The sequence below is a fragment of the Neopelma chrysocephalum genome, unplaced genomic scaffold (genome assembly GCF_003984885.1).
Source record: "Neopelma chrysocephalum unplaced genomic scaffold, ASM398488v2 Primary Assembly neopelma1_60, whole genome shotgun sequence".
NCBI classification, from domain to species: Eukaryota; Metazoa; Chordata; class Aves; order Passeriformes; family Pipridae; genus Neopelma; species Neopelma chrysocephalum.
The window spans coordinates 4608279-4625233 of NW_020897715.1; the positions used below are offsets into that span (position 1 = coordinate 4608279).

Consider the following 16955-nt stretch of genomic DNA (forward strand, 5'->3'; position numbering starts at 1 on the left):
TGACAGTGGCAAATCTGACAACTTAAGGGCCAAAATAGTATTTCCATAATACAAAGCTGTCAGTGGAAAAAGCCACTGACAGGTAGATTCCGCCGTTCTACCAGATTACACCTATAAAATATGTTGCTCCTCTTTTAGTTGGAAACCAGAAGATGGGACTTCTGCTGGTAAATTGGTCCCCTGAGGGCACTGGGATTCTCGGTGAGTGCAGAATTCTTACAGCTTGGAGCACTTGGGGCTGAGGAGCACAAATCTCTGCAAATTAACCTTCCACTTCGACGAGTTGCTCTGCTAATGAATTCTGCAGAAGCAGTTACACAATTGACCTGCTCTCTGTAGCACTGATGAAGCTTTATCCTTTTTTACCTACAGATTTAGAAATATTTACCAGCAGAGAACTAATTGACTCTCAGGAGAACAAACCCAATTTTACTTCCTTTGAAACATCAGGAATATAATTCCAGATGCATAGCACCTCACAAGCAGGAATACAGCAGTTGTTACCTTCTGGCATTTCTCAAGTAGTTTGATTACGGAATAAATAATTACTTTTATTTTTCATGAAAGATGGAGACATTTCATACATATTTTTTGTATTTTCTATTTGGCACAACAGAGGTTAACTGATGTGCCTTCCACTCAGCCCTAAAACATGTCCTGTCTCTGTCACCTGCTAGTGTACGCCTTAATTTATATTTCCTTCAAGTGTGCACTATAAATAGACTTCCACAGAGGTACTGTGTGTGCAGAGATCCTTATAAATGTCAGGACCACTGTGAATCCAGCCCAGCAGCCAAGAGATGGGCATGGAGCTGAGCAACCCAGCATGCCACACAGCCTCTGCCAGCTTTCAGAGGGAGTGGGCAATTCCCAAATGTCCTGGTTTAAACATACCACAAAAAAAGATTAAGTTCAGTGACAGAACACTAACGATTAGCTTTAACTTGGATTGTCCGCGGAATTTTAAATTCCTGCTTTGGACACAAAAGGACAGATGCACCACAGGCAGGTTAGCAGATGCAAATCCTTTGAAGCAAGACATTTGCATTGCCTGGGTAAAGTGACGATAGGAGAGTACTAAAGTGAGTTGTTAAAAAGATTACGTTTTTACTTTATTAAGTAGCTGTTCTGCCTTTAACCACTTTTCTCAGTACAATGCATCTTCCAGGAAATCAACTATTTGTTCAAGTTGATAACTTTTTTCCCATCTGGGGTCATCACTTCCCCTTTGGTCATTCATTCCTACAGAGCATCATCTGCTTCCCTGGCAGTTAGTTCGGTGAAAGGTACTATGTGGGGAACAAAACTCTATACTTCATTTATCTTGCTGGACATATCCTCACCAGCACCAACACAAAACACTCCATTTCTCTATGCGGCACAGGCTGTGCTAAGCCTATGCCAGCTGGTGCAGACACACTCAGTAAGTACCTGTTTAAATTTAGAGAGCAATTACAGCAGGACCTGCAGACCAGGGTAGTAGATATTCATGTCTGAGCAACATTATGCGCTTCCATTATCACCCTGCCTTTCAAATGGAGCCCCAGAGATGACAGCAAACCGGGTATTTTTGCAGGTGTTGTCTCTGTTACATTCTGCCTTCTTCATCAGCAAACTTGCTGATGACACCAAGCTGAGTGGTGTGGTTGGCACACCCGAAGGATGCCATCCAGAGGGACCTGGACAAGCTTGAGAATTGGGAATCTCATGAGATTTAACAAGACTAAGTGCTGGTGCTGCACCTGGGTCAGGTAGTCACTGCACACTAAAGAAATTCTGTCTCATGTTCAGGTGGAACTTTCTGTGCATCAGTTTCTGCCCATTGCCTTTCTTCCTACTGCTCGGCACCACTGAGCAGAGCCTGGTTCATCCTCTGACACGGCCCTGCAGATACTGATAGCCCTTGATAAAGTCCCCTCTCAGTCGTCTCTTCCCTCAGCCTTTCCCTGTCAGAGAGATGCTCCAGTCCCCTCATCATCTTTGTGACCTCCTCTGGACATGCTCCAGGAGCTCCATGTCTCTCTTGTCCCGATGAGCCCAGAACTGGACACAGAACTCTGGATGAGGCCTCTATGGGTCTGAGCAGAGGGGCAGGATGACAAGCTCTCCTGCCCCTTTCCTGCCCCTCCTCAAACATAAAACACACCTGGAGGGGACAGACACACTTGCCCATCACCCCTCAATTTTCATATCTGCCTGCTGAGAGGTGCCACCACCTGCCACCTCTGTGAGCTCCTCTGGACAGACACCTTACCATGAACTAATACAATCGTGTACATTAAACCAAACCAATCACTTGGCAGGGCTACCAAATGGCAAGATGCAGGCACAGCTGATTTGCCGGGGAATAATCAAACACTTTGAGAACTTAAGAAGAAGCAAAACATTAAATTCACCCTGACTTTGGGTGGGAGAGGCTTTAAATCAAGGCAATGTCTTGAAGTTGCTAGGTCCATGCAGGAAGCCCTGGGGAAGGTAACCCCCTTCAGCAGACAGTTTCTGGACAAATTTCTAGAGCTCATTTACTGTATGAAGTTGGATGTTACAACATCCTGGTTCACAAATGGATGGAAGAAGGCCACAAAGACTCTACGCTGATAATGTTTTGCTATAATGATTTGGTTCCAACCACCATTTCCATCTATTTTATTTCAGAGATTAAAATAGCTCACATGAACCATGCATCAACCATCGCTGTGCACACGGACCAGAGGCATTTATTACCACTCCCGTTCCACAGCCTCAACAAGATTCCTATTGACCTCAAGATAAATCAAGTTGGCATTTTCATGACCATTGGAAATTTGTTTTCAGACTGTAGAAATTAAGCCTGAGACATACACATAAAGGCAGATTTAAAAATTATTTTTAAAAGACAGTCTTGAAAATATCTTGCCAAAACTACAACTAAAAAAACCCCGGTTTCATAGATTAAATATAACGCCGCTATGAAAAATATGCAAAGTAGCTTAAGATAATGAACATATTGTTACTGACATATATTTCAAACAGGATAGAACTTATTTTCACTTTCTTCTTGACCTTTATTTGAGAAGATGCCCTGAAATGCTATGTATTTTGTATTACACCTGAGGGCACTAATTCAGAGGAGTCTTCAACCTATTTTCAATCTATATTTCAACCTATGTCAGAGATCACAGCACAATCCAATCCCCCAACACCCTCCCCGATTTAATTTGCCATGCTGGATGGCTTTCAAAAATAGAAATGCAGTCACATCTGATTAAGAGTTTATTTCTGCTAGACATTTCATGATCCGGCAGAAATAATATAAAGATGTAGCAGAAAGCACAGAAAGATCAAGAATCAGAATAATTGAGCAAGCACAGAATGGAAGGGCTTTTTGAGGGGTGTGTGGGTTTTGGTTTTTTTTTTAAGGAATAGGAAAGAGGCGTGGTGCCAAGACTAGAAAGTCAGGAAGTAAGTGCACTGAAGTCAGCATACACAAAGACATGCTGTTTTCCAATACAGGGGGTAAAATTCTGGTCATGAAAAGAGTGTCCCAAAAGCCAGGGGTGACTCCACAGGAGACCACCTGCAGAAAATCTGAGTCATTTGAGGCCTCCTGAAACCCTTCCTCCAGAAACAAGCCTCTTGCTGTATACCTGAAAATGGGATCTGGGGTCCCTGAACACTTTTGAACAGAGGGGCTGGAAAGCACTTTGTTATGTTTTTAAATAGATCACTGTCTCCTTGTATCGTCACTAAATTCCTGAAACACTACAACAAAAATGACACAATTAGTATGCTGATTTTTTTTTTAATGTGCTAATTCCACAGAAGAACACATCTTGTTTGTGTTCAGGTAAGCTATGCCACAGAAAACAAGAAAAAAGCATTCCTGCACTGCCCTCCTAGTTGTTGTTTGTCCTGGCCAGGAGGTACTGCCTGCCCAAGGAAAGGGCACACTCAGTTCTCTGGCCCTTGTGCTTCTGGTTTGAGCTATCCAACTAATATTTCGCCTGGCACCAGCTGGGATAAATTTTGGGTTTAATCAGTAACTGCTGGAATGAGGCCAGCAACATATTTCATATGAGCTGGTAAAAATTTTTGGCCATCAGAGGCCCAAGACACTTACAGGTCTGGAATCTCCTCCAGCAAGACCAGAGAGAGACTTTTTCACTACTCCATGCAAAAGGCATTAAGGGGCCAAGTTTAAATCTACAGAGATGTTCATGCCCTTTCACACTGAAAACATTGCTGGGGAAGACATATATGAGTATTACAATCTCACTGTGACTTGAAAACCGTATAATTGAAGGCTGAGCCACAAAGTATACGGGAGAGGGACAAATTAAGGTCACAGATACACCCTTAAATCTGCCATCTGAGAATTTCCAAAGTGTATTCATCTAAAATGTATCTTTCTCACACATACATTTACAACCAAGGTTTCTGCATTTACATCCTAGGTCCTGACTGGCACTAGAAAATTTTCCCTGTTAGTATTAATCCCCAAAGAACCTCACTGCAAGCAACCCTCATTACTTGATAATTCTCTGTTGCCTCCACTTTTTGACATCTCAGCCAGTTCTTAATCCTTTTAACTTCTTAACGAAAGAGTACTTACACACAATGGTGTCCTGTGGAAGATCACCTCTCTGTCCCTTGAGAGTGCTTCCCTGGGCACAGGGCATGGAGAAGAGGGCTGGGATCCTGCTCACAGGGAGGGGACCATTCAAAAGAAGGCTATGAATATGATGAAGGGTCTGGAGGGGAAGCCATACAAGGTGTGGCTGAGGTCACTTGGTTTGTTCAGCCTGGAGAAGAGGAGACTGAGGGGAGACCTCATCAGGATCTGCAGCTTCATCATGAGGAGAAGTGGAGGGGCAGGCACTGATCTCTTCTCTGGGGTGACAGGACCCGAGGAAATGGCTGGAACTGTTATCAGAGGAGGTTCAGGTTGGATATTGGGAAAATATCTAACTCCCAGGGATTCCAGCCTGATCCACCCAGGGGCTGCAGTCTGATCTTCCTCAGGATGGCTGATCCATGCCCTCACACACCCCTATGGCAGGGGAGGCACAGCACTGTCCCCCTCCGGTAACAGCAGCCATGACTCCAAGCCAGTGTGAAGAAGAGGAAGGTGAGCTTTTTCCTCCAAACCACTGAGGTCCTGTGGCGGATAAGCTGCCCTTTCCAGCCCAAACTTTTTATTTCGCTTCCTGGGCCTGTGTGGAGCTGCTACAGCGTAAGAGCAAATGCCTGGCGGGGGAGCTCTCCCAGGCAATGCGCTCGTGGCATTTGTGTTGAGCACTCATCCTGAGGGCTTTCCAAGCACACCTGCAGGCCAGGCAGGTGGGACAGAGGCAAAAAGTAAAATCAGCTAGCCAAATTTTCTGAGGAAGAAGCAGCTAAAACCCACAGAAATTAAACAGGACTGGAAACACTCAGCTACAAAACAGAGTCCTGTTTGAAGTTCTGCCTCAAGCAACTTCTTAAGTAGGTCAGTGCACAAAATCCACAGCTGAAGATCCTCACAGGTGGAGAACCCTCCAATCCCAGTTTTATGGCACAGGCACCTGGACAGAAAGGTCTGTGATGCTCTTGTGAAGCCAATAGGAGGATTTTGCCGACAATACAAAGGAAAAAGGTACTTCTCACACGTGAGAATGGCCAGAGGAGCACAAGAAATCCTTACAATGGCAGAGCCCCTGCAGTGGACAGCCCAGAGGCAGCCCGAAATATTTTGCTCACCCATTTTTGAGAAAAATCTCATAGCTCTTCTCATGCTGGACTGTATTTTCAACCAGTGTACGTCCGTATAAATCAAGTGAGTTGAGGATTTTGCTCTGTTAATTGAGTTTGTATCTCATAAGCTGGGAAAAAAAAAAGAGTGATAAAAATATTGCAACAGCTATAGCAGTGCTACCAGCAGTTATGAAGGAGCTGTTAGTTCTGGCAGTTATTAAAACCATTCAACGCAAGTGACAGATAACAGTAATAAATCAGCTGACATATTTGACATATCCACACATCCAGTGTTTTTTTGTGAGCACTGCAAATATTCAGTCTGGGAAAACAAGGGCATCTCATTAAAAAAGCCCTATCAGCAGCTGCAACATATGTTAAATTACTGACACATAATGAAGTCAAAGTGAAAACCCACACTGAGGGGTAGTGCCTTCAGATTTAAACAAGTGCTTCTAACTGGTAATGTACTTTCCAGCTACTGGCCTCACAGAGCAGTACTTGCTTTTATATCAGCTGAAAGAGATAGTGCATTTTCCCCCAATGCAAGAGCTGTATTCTGACGGATAGGCCTTGGGAGCCTACCAGGAAGATGCAAGAGGGCACCGTGTCCTCCTCATCAACATCCTACACTCTACTGGGGGCCCCTCCAGTGACCCCCAGTCACCAGGCGAAGGCTGAATACAAGGTCACACCAACATACCTGAACCTGTCCCCTCCCAGGAGCACAGCAACATGGGCAGGACAGGGAGGACGAAATGCAGGTGAAAACCAGTGATGGGCAGCAGGGTCAGACACCTGCTGAGCGAGCGGCGCAGGGGAAGAGCCCATGGTGCAACCTGCCCTTTCTCTTGAGTTATGGAGCACAAATGCTGTGAACAACTCTCCCTTAAACCCCCAGTATATGAGTATCAAGCAGCAGTTTTCCATCTCTGACACAGTCCTGCTCTCAAAGGGACCTGACGGTACCTGTATCTGACAGATTTCAAATGACACAGAGATAAACTACAGATGTTATTTTTCTGCACTCCCAAAAATATCTGATGATCTAGTGGACACTGGGATAAGAAGGGCTGGCAATGCCAACAGCCTCCCTGCAGCATTCCACCACCCACCTGTCCAAGTGGGATCCCCCCAGCAAGGCTTCCCAGCCCTTCAGAGAGGATCGCAGGTCCCTATTGCAGCATCCTTCTTGTTAACTATTCACAGATACACAGAACAAAACTCCCCTCACAGGAAGTAAAAAAAGACCATCCCTACTTTTTGATCGACAGCTCAGAAACCAAAACAAAGCTTCTCTGTAACTTTCTAAATCACACCGATACAAACCAGGGCTGTTTCCCTGGCAGTGCACAGCCCAGCTCACCTGCAGAGGTGACTGTCGCCGCTGGATAAGCGATCCTGATTATGGTGTGCTGTGCACACTCCAGCCTGGAGGTCAGCCTGTAAGCAGCTGCTGTCAGCCCGTGATGGTAGGGGAGTACGGGACAGAGACCCTGTACCCCAGCTTGATGAGAGCTTCAAAATGTTCAATCAGCCCAGGCCCAAACCTGAACAATGTGGCTACGTGAAATGACCTTCCTAGGTCATCAAATCCATCCCCTGCTAGCACACAGAGGCCATTTCATCCTCACCAATTTCAGAAGAGAGGATGACTGGGATGGGTGTGAGAAGCAAGCAAGAAAAACTTCCTCTCTTGCTATGAAATTTTAATGCAAAATAAATTATGCTAGGAGACAGTGACAACATAAGCTTACCAAATACAGATGTTAAATACCATCGTTCCCCTACTAATCTCAGAACCTTGTCTTAAATGTTAGTATGTTATATGAAACATACAGCAGACATGCCACTATGTTTGCAGTGCCCCTGTCATGTAGCAAGTCTGAGAGCACTACTGTCAGGCTGACATTTTATTACATTTTTGGAAATATGCTAATTCAATCATTAAGTTTCATTCAGCAATGAAAGTGAAGGTTCAGGAACAAAGATGAATTGTGCTTTACTTCAGACAATTTTAGATGTTGTTGAAAATGAAGAATGAGAGCCATAACTTTTAATTCAACCCCCATGCCTTGAAGCTCTATTCTTTCACTCTCCACTGGAATTTAGTATCAAATTATCCCTGCAAGGAGCCACTGGAGGAAAGCAATGTGAGGCGAGCAGACGGGTGATCCTGTCATCCATTTTCATAATTTCAGCTTCTGTAAATAGGCCATTTATTCCCAAGCCAAACACAGGGTTACCACTGTGGACTGAATAAACAATATTAGCTTTCAGCCATGTAAATATATTATCTACCATGGGACACAGCCTAATCAAGGTCTTTGGGGACTCAGATCATGCAAAGGGTTAGCACACTGCACTGAGGGAAAGGCCACGGCCCAGAGAAGAGGTGTCAGCAAACAAAAAGGCAGACAAAAATAACTCTTGTCTTAAAAGAATGCAACATTTGCACATGACAAAATGGTTTGCAGGAAGGTTAATAATTGCTTAGATTACATTTACACCAAGGCTTCTCACTCACAGCTGAGAGCACTTTTGTGCTGGACATGGCACACAAGGACTCTTCACATTCAAGTCTTCTCCATCCCAAGGTTTTCATCTGAATATGCTTATCAATGGCATTCTCAATGTCCATATTCAGAATACAATCCTACACAAGTGGAAAGCAAACATGATGACAAAAAAAAGATGTATTCTTCATACAAATGATTGCACTAACAAAATTCTTGTTACTCTTCCAGGAATATCTGTAAGGTTCCAAGACATATATTTCAACAAGGTCTGCTAAAAAATACTCTAAGAGTTGCCTTAGTCCCAACAATGAAAAGTGAAGTGTTAAATTTATGCTGGCTGCTTATTTTCTTCCTCTTAGTTTACATTTCCAAAGCAGCATGTGAGAGGCCCAAAAGCTCAGGGACTTGAAGGATTTGATCCAAACAAAAGAATTAAGAGCTGCTGTCATGTACCATTTAAACACCATCATATTATAAGTGCTACTTATACACAAGTAATTAATTTTGGGTCTCTCCACTGCTTGTCTTCCATTTCAGAATTCTCCTCAGTCTGCTATCAGAACATTTCTGCTTCTCTTTTTCTGCACAGGTCTATTGCAGAGGCATCGGGGAACAAGGGATCTGCAGCACTCCTCCCTTTGCAGTTGATATTGCCTTGCCCAGAGGGTTGCAAACTGCCCCGGGGTGGGGACTCTCTTCTGAAGTGCAAGGCATGTGCTGGTGAAGCTGGTGCCTCCCCCTCCACAGAGGGACATGCCACTCTGCAAGGCTGACTGCTCCTCTCCTGTTCAACACGATTATTTCTATTCTGTTCCTTTTACTGCATGAGGAGGAAGCACCGGTGGTGAGGGGAGGGGACACTGTTTACATCCAGGCTCTCTCTTAGTGTGCTGTGGGAAGGAAAAAGTCAAATGCAAGGGCACAACCAGAATAAGCAGCACACAGCATCAGAGACCAAAACTGCTGTTAATGTGATAGCACAAGCACACACATTTGGGGCTGCATTTTATATGTTATTCCTAATTTACTAACGCTGGTGCCCCCTGGGCTGCTCAGCAGCTGGAAATAGCTACAGGGCAGCAGCACCCTAATTATACCTTCATTAGATCATCTTGACCACGGACTGTAGGAAGGACTGGAGTAGAGAGAGTTTGCACAGTCCCTTTATGCTTCAAAAGCAGCACAGCAAGTCTATGAGGTACCAAAAAATAAGGTTCAGAGAATCTTAGCTGACGAGCAGATGTTTCAAAAATAGCTGTACAACCTTAGTACTGCCTGTGCTTGTGCCAAAGTGTACCACAGGCCTGAATAAAGAGACAGAAGCTGGAACGTTCAGCATTAAACCAAGTCTCCCTTGTGAGCAAAAGGAATAACTCCATGTAATGATAGCAGTAAAAATCTCTTATCTGTGTGAATGAGCCAACAGAGGAGAGACACAGTGATGAAACATGCCTGGCCTGTTTGTGGTATTAGCGCCTCTCCATTCCATATTAAATACCTACATATGGAGTGAGTTCCAGGAGCAAGCTTGCATTTTACAAAAACAATTCACTGCAGGGGGGGAAAAAAGTTTTTACGATAGCAGAAGTGATTCTGAAAGCAAATGTCACAACCCTTTTCTTTTTTAAACAGAGAAAAATCATTGAGAAAACATCATTGGATTTCTAAGGACTGTATTAACTGTGGAATTTCTACCCAGTTGTGGTTACAAATCTTGAAGGAAATTGTGGCTGCCCTGTGAATTAACAGTTCATTTCCTTTAATTTTTAATAACTCATTTATATGTGCTGAAGTCTGTTTCTGCCCCTTCAAGAGGCGCATTAAGATTAGAATGAGAGTTTCTCTTTCTAGGACACTATTGTTCAAATACTGAATTAATGCTACAGGTTTTATTTGGATTGGCTGCAATTACACTGTGAGCAGCATCAAATGGTTCTCCTGCAGAGCTTCTGACCCAGAAGTATCTCCATTAATAATCCTGCTCCAGGTTGGTGTGATATTACTCACTACAGAGCAACCAGTACAAAATGCAAGAGACTAATCCTCTGAGAATCCTGCATGCTCAGGGAAATCTCCAAATTAGCCACTAAAACAGAAATTCCCCAGCTGGGGGTAGGGGAGGCTTGTGTACACTGGATGTGCAGGGAACGCATAAGTCAGACGAGGGGGGATTTGTCCTATGCATCTCCTGACCCTGCAGGAGTGACACACCAGTGCTTCAACCAAGAGCAAGGAAGCATAAAGTGGCAGTGAATGTGGAAGGTACCATGGTGACCAAAAAAAACACAGAAAGAAAAAATGTTTTTTTTAAACACTTGGATTCAACAAGGTACTTCAGCTTACAACTTGTCCCATTAGAGCCAAGTGCACAAGATCCCCACTCAAGTAATTAGCTTATTGATTTCAACAGGTTGAGGACTCTATCCATTACAGCTACTCGTCACCTTGAAGTTACAAACACATTTAACTACTTTGCTGAACTGGTGCCCAGCACAATATCTGAATTTTTTTGAAAATTTTGGATGTACAGAGGACTGAACGAAGTTACAGATTCTTATCAAATTCAGAGGGTGGACCTTCCCCCTTTTGAAAAAGGGAAAGGTGTGCGAGTGAGTATAAAATAGACAGAAGGTAAAATTCTTATGAAGAAAGGACAGTCCTCTTGTGATCAACATAATCCCCAGGTTCAGTCTTTATGTCAGTCTTACTAAGTGTTAAGAAAACATTTATCTTCTACATGGCTGAACCTTATGGGAAAATCCTGCAGGCTTCCAAAACAGACCACTGCAAGCGAAGAACAAAAAATTATCTCTCCTTTTCACTGAAAAATATTTTTGAAATAGAGCAGTATAAGCAAGTTAATTTCTCTGAATTCCTTAAGAATGTTTACTTTTCCCCCTTAGAGTTTTCTGTAAGCCAGAGAGCACTTCAGTGATTGATACCTTAATGCTTCTATTTTCAGGCCAAATTCTAACAATCTTCCAAATGATGAAAAACAGATGATCCACAGGGACGTCAACAATTCAAGTTTTAGCACAAACCCATGCTAGACTTTTTTCTTATGAACAATTGAACTTGCATGTTTACAATGATTTCTACTTCTCACTAAAAAAAGTATTATAGTTCTTACTAAACTAAAAACCCCTAAACTTCCAAAAATGATCAAACAAACAAAAGAATGCAAACCTGTTAGTCTCAACCATTTCAAAACAGTTGTTCAGACATCCAAATGAAAAAGAGGTGGGAGACTTAAAGCAGGAGCTATCTTCTGAGAGCTGCCGTTTGGCAAGCAAACCAGTTTTCTCCCCATTTTGAGCTGCTTGTCACAACACAGGGTCAGAAATGAAAACACAAAGGGCTGAAGAAGAGGCGCCCTGTGTTTTAATTGTGGTGCTGACAAGGGTTTCCTCTGCAGCCGTCATCAGGAGCAGATACTGCTCTGGCTGTAAATCTGATGGCACATTCTTCATTAAAGGATATGAACCAGGACAACAGGCACGGAACAAAAAACAACTGGTAGTTCAAACACTTTGGCAAAGGTCACATTTCAAATACCCATTCCCTCTCCAGCAGATCTTACAATGAAAATGTGGTCCTAGATTTTTCTCTAGGCTGTGGTTAATCAACCCCCTGCACGGAGAGACCTCTCTTGCAGAGGTTTTCCTAGGCTGAAGCACAGATAGCATGCTTCTACAGGTACTCCAGATGTTGAAGACCAAGGAATAAAAGGCTGAACTGCTATTCAACTCTTGGACAGAATGAAAGGAAAGCAGTTAATTATCAGTCTTGGCCTTACCAATGACATGTTTATAGCCAGCCCCTTGTACTCAGCACAAGCATCCTGAGCCTCTGCTACATGTTCTCATTCAGGAAGACTCTCCTGATCAGAAGTCAAGCCAAATGGAAAAAATAATTATTGAACTGGGCCTTCGGCAGACCTCTGGCATGGAATGAAAGTCCCAGAGCCAGAGGCATGAAATGGCAACAGCCAGATAAATTGCAGTTTCACATATTGTCCTGAAGTGCTTCAATCATGGGAAATTTGGAACAGTACATTGATGAAGAGGAACACAATTTTATTTTAAGCAGAGTACCATACCATACAACTGTCATGCAGAAACAGAACCATCCTCAACCCATATGCTGCTAAACACATTTACTGTGGGATGCCCAAAAGCGTCTAATTTTAATTATTTGGAATCTGCAGCAAATGCCAAGCTTCCTGAATTTCTTTTATTCAATATGAACTCCAGAGGCTACATCTCTATATTCCTAACCATTAAAATGTTAATTCTGTCCTTTGGTGCATTCCTCCTCCAGATCCACCCTCCATCCCATATTCCCATATCAAGTGAATCAGCTTAAGGAACATTCTTCCCTTCGGGAACAAAAATCGCTTTCTCTGAGGTGAGCTGTTTTATCAAAGGTACTACTGGATAAAAGTACTTCACATCAAATGCCACACTTAGATACACTACACACAGCTTTTGCTTCAGTTTTGCAGGCTGAGGCACACACACAATTTTTATGCTGAATGTATTCTCTGCCTCTTTTCCTCCCATTCTCTGTCTGCCTTCCTTCCTTCCTGGCTGCATTGTGCAATTTCTAGACTTAAAAAATCCCAAACAACCCCAAACCCACCCAAAAAACTCACTCCCTCCAACATACATTAAGTTCATGTAAACAACATCTGCTATTTCACTAAACAGGTTGTTGCATCATCAGTATCTCTGCTTTTTCCACCTACCCTCTTGCAAATCACCATGTCACTACCTGTAATGAGATCACAGTTCTCTAAAGTTTTTATTTACATTTTCCTCCAATTACTTTTGAAGTTCTTGGAATCAGGTGTTTAGTTTTCTTTTGTGTTGTTTTTCTAAATAAAAGTTGCCTTAGAGTAAGACATTTCTGAAGACAGAGTGTATTAAGAAACTTTGCAATGTAATGTAGCATCTTAGCTTTCTTCTTTGGCTTAAGCCAATATTCCACTTTACTCCCCTTAAAGACTTACCCAGGGAAATACAGACCAATCACTAGGGCTGAATATTTTACCAATGGTTTTCTTAAATTTGGTGGGCCAAATCTGTGTGTAAGTCCTTTCATTGCCACTGAACATTCAGCGGGCCCAGCAGCATTTGATTGAAATAGCAGCTGGATTATTTGTCCTCTTTGCTCCATTTTTTTATCTAGGATTATTTCACACCAGCTGTGTGGCTGTGAAGTGCTGTTGAAGAGCAAAGACAACATCCAAAACCAGCCCTGACAACATGCAACTATTGACATCTCTGCCCAAAGAGCCACCTGTGTGTCAAAAGCTACCTGTGTGTCACAATAAACATCAGGCACAAAGTGGTGGAGAAGACTTAGCTGGGAATTAGCCCACAGGAAATCCACCAGGATAAGCATGGGGGCCAGATAATTTGGAGCCTCTTGGAAGCAAATACAAAATGCACTGGCAGAAACACACACTCAAATTTGGGTCCGGCAGAAGAAACTCCTTTCGTGCTGACACCCACCTCTGAGGAGCCCTGGGGTTTTTAGAAGGGCTAACTATTAAGCATTGGATGCCAAGCAAATAAACAGGAGGAAATGCACATATATATATACATATATCAGAGGAAATTATGACTGGCTGTAGCTACTGAAAACTAGTAGGAAAGGAAATACAATTGCAACATTAATACTGTAACAACTTGCTCTCATGAAGGAAGAGAGGAGGAGGAAGGATGTGTTATTTTACATTAGAGATGCTCGTGGGATTACAGGTGACTCAATCACAGACCTTGAATGCTTACAGATTATACCTGTAGTCCAGCTAAAGATGGAGTTACTGGAACATCTCGCACAGGCCCTGAAATCCAAATACTAGAGTGAGCTGACAAATCTGCATCTGTTCTTCAAGTGTGGAAAGGAAAACAGGCTAATCACACATGCACACAGCCTGAAGGATGTTTGCTGAGAACATCTTCTAACTAAAAAAAAATTCCCTAGTGTCCTAAAAAGCTGATGATTTCTTAAAATAGAAAATTCTAAATCTCTCTGTAGAATATCTCAATGTTGAAACTTGTTTTAATGAGTGAAGAGAGTAAGTTAATCACTTGCAGGCTACAAGCAATTTAAGTATTAATAATCATGATCTAGTCACATTGACTTTGTTTTAAAATCAGTGTATAGATTATTGCCTGGTGTTTATAGTCTGTTTTTACAATTGCTGGCATATGGGCCTAAAAAGAGAAGAGTGAGAGGCATGAAACAAAACAGAATTGTTTAAAAAGACTCTACTGCACATCAAAAGGCTTTTCCAAAACTGCAAGAAAGAGTTATGCTTGCAAAAAAAACCATCTCAGAGAAGATAAAGAGCAGGAACATCAGAAAGACACGCAGATTTATAAAGAATACAGAGAGCACAGACATTACAGGTAAGCAAATGAAGAAGCATAAGCAACCTCTGAAGAAGCAGAGAGAAGACAACACTGAGGACTCCTCATGGTGGTTCAGGCAGTAAAAAGGCACTTTTGAAAGCACCCGTGCAGATCATGTCCATTGTTTGGTGCAGACAGCAGGATCAAAAATTATGATATTGAAGGACACGAAGGAAATCGAAAGAACAGCTTTATGTGGAATTATCAGGACACATAGTGTGTTGGATTAAATTCAATTCTTTTAAAGATTTCAATACACAATTGTTAACAGAAAGACATAAGCAGAAAGGTCGCTAATGACCATTTCCAAATTCTAGTGCAATTTCATGAGTTTGTCATTTGAGATTGAGGCAACATGAAACTTCTTGCACATAAAAAAAACCCGCCACAAAGCAATACAGTGCCCAATAATGAAAAGAGAAGGTTATTCTTATGGAGCATAGCTAAAGTCACAATAAAATCTTCTGCAAAGCAGCCAAATCCAAGGTAGTAGACCCAGCAAAGAACAGTTTGCAGGCTGAAAGAGGCAGACATGCTTTGAAGACTTACAGACTTAGAGCTGGAACAAAGTGCTAAGTTCATTTATGTCTTCAGTGATCATCACAGATAGCTGCTTCAAAATAGGTACTCAAAGAAAGGTACAGGAAAAAATAGTCCTAGCAAGGCTTCTGTCAAAACTCTGTGCTCAGTCCTGCCAGCCACACTTAAAGAAGGAAGTGAATATAGGAGAGGGAGCTCAAAGGAAGGCTAAAGAATTGACCCCTGAGCTGGGCAAAGCAAAACAAAGCAAATCTTACATGTGAGGCTGACAGAGTTCACCCGGCTCAGTGATAAGGTTGAGAGCTGTCATGATGACTATTTAGGGCCACATTTCAAACTCGCAGATAAGTTAAGTTAAGAGCTGACAGTAGGAATTCCAACCTTCATTTCCCAGTAAAATTTCCCAGCAATGTTAGGAAATGAACTATAGAACAGTTTACCAGGACAGATGGTCAACTCATTAATGCCTGAAGTTTCCAAAATGAGATTACACATGTTTAAAGAAGACACACCCAAATCAGCTTTTAGGAAAAAAGAATATCTGTGACTTAATCATGCGAAATGTCAGGTCAGAGGAGTATAATGACTCCTGACTGTTCTCTTAGTGTATAAATTGGAGTACTTAACCATAAAAAATTAGAAGAATTGAATGCCTCCTTCAAGACACACTGTGGCAAACAACACTTGTAAGAGCCCCCTTCAGTATTCAAACCCATCCAGATACACACAAACCCCTCCAGTGTGTCAGAGCCACTGGCACTCACCTCTAATTCAATAGGCTGTTTACATGTGTTAAATAAACACACAAAAAGACTAGGTGTCAACCTGGCACTGAGGGCACGGTTTGAACATTTCAGCAGTCACTCTAAAGAACCCCCGGTCGATCCCTAACAAAGCACAGTTCTGACATTAGCTAGAAAATGCCAGCAATGTTCATGTGGAAGTGGGAGATGAAATTCACTTGCTCTGTGGGAAGCCTCCTTCTTATAATGTGATATCCTGTGCTCTTGTGTCCATCATTTCTAACCACATGCGAGCTAGAATAAGGTATTCAAGAAGAGCACCTCCTTTGATGCTTGTAAATGGAACAGCAATTTTGGAATAAAAACAAAGAAAAAAAATATCAAAGCAGGCATTCCCTAGGTAAGCAGGGAAAAAAATCACTTGTCATTCTCCAGTAGTAATCAATTTAAAGTACATGCTTTTTCATTTCCAGATGAATGAAGGATTCTGGTGCTCTAACAAATTTTATTTACTTTAGCCCAGGAAGCATCTGATCTGCTTTAAAAACTGTGGATCAATTCTGTATTAAAATACCATCACTCTGCCTACTCCTTCAAAGTGCTATAAAATATGCTGAAGGGAACACTGGAATATTCCCCAGGTACCACGGCTGAAACAAAACCTGCATCAGAGGAACCTTTTTAGAAAAAAGCAACTATCGCCTTCCCACTCACTCCCCCCCAAGCACCAGGCAGTCTCTATGCCATGCCTTTTTTAAGTTTTCTGGTTTTAGTCAAGAACATAAACCAAAAAAAAGCCACAGACTGCATGCTAAAGGTTAAGGAAATTACTGGTGGGATTGACTAAACAGAAAGTGAGATGTCCTATCTTGAAGAACAACATTTTGTGTTTAGCTTAGGTTTGCTCTTGCACATGAATGTAATACTTATGGGTTGTCACTTAAATTAAGGCCAGAGTCAATGCTCCAGCAGGCAAGTTTCTCTTCTTCCTCACCACTGCAAAGACAAACAGCTGCACT

At 42.4% G+C, this 16955-nt stretch overlaps 1 protein-coding gene across 1 annotated transcript in view; it reads right to left on the reverse strand.

The window, feature by feature from the left end:
- The window catches only part of CYYR1 (cysteine and tyrosine rich 1), a 53763-nt gene that overhangs the window by 33643 nt on the left and 3165 nt on the right, over window positions 1–16955 (reverse strand). The window lies entirely within an intron of this gene.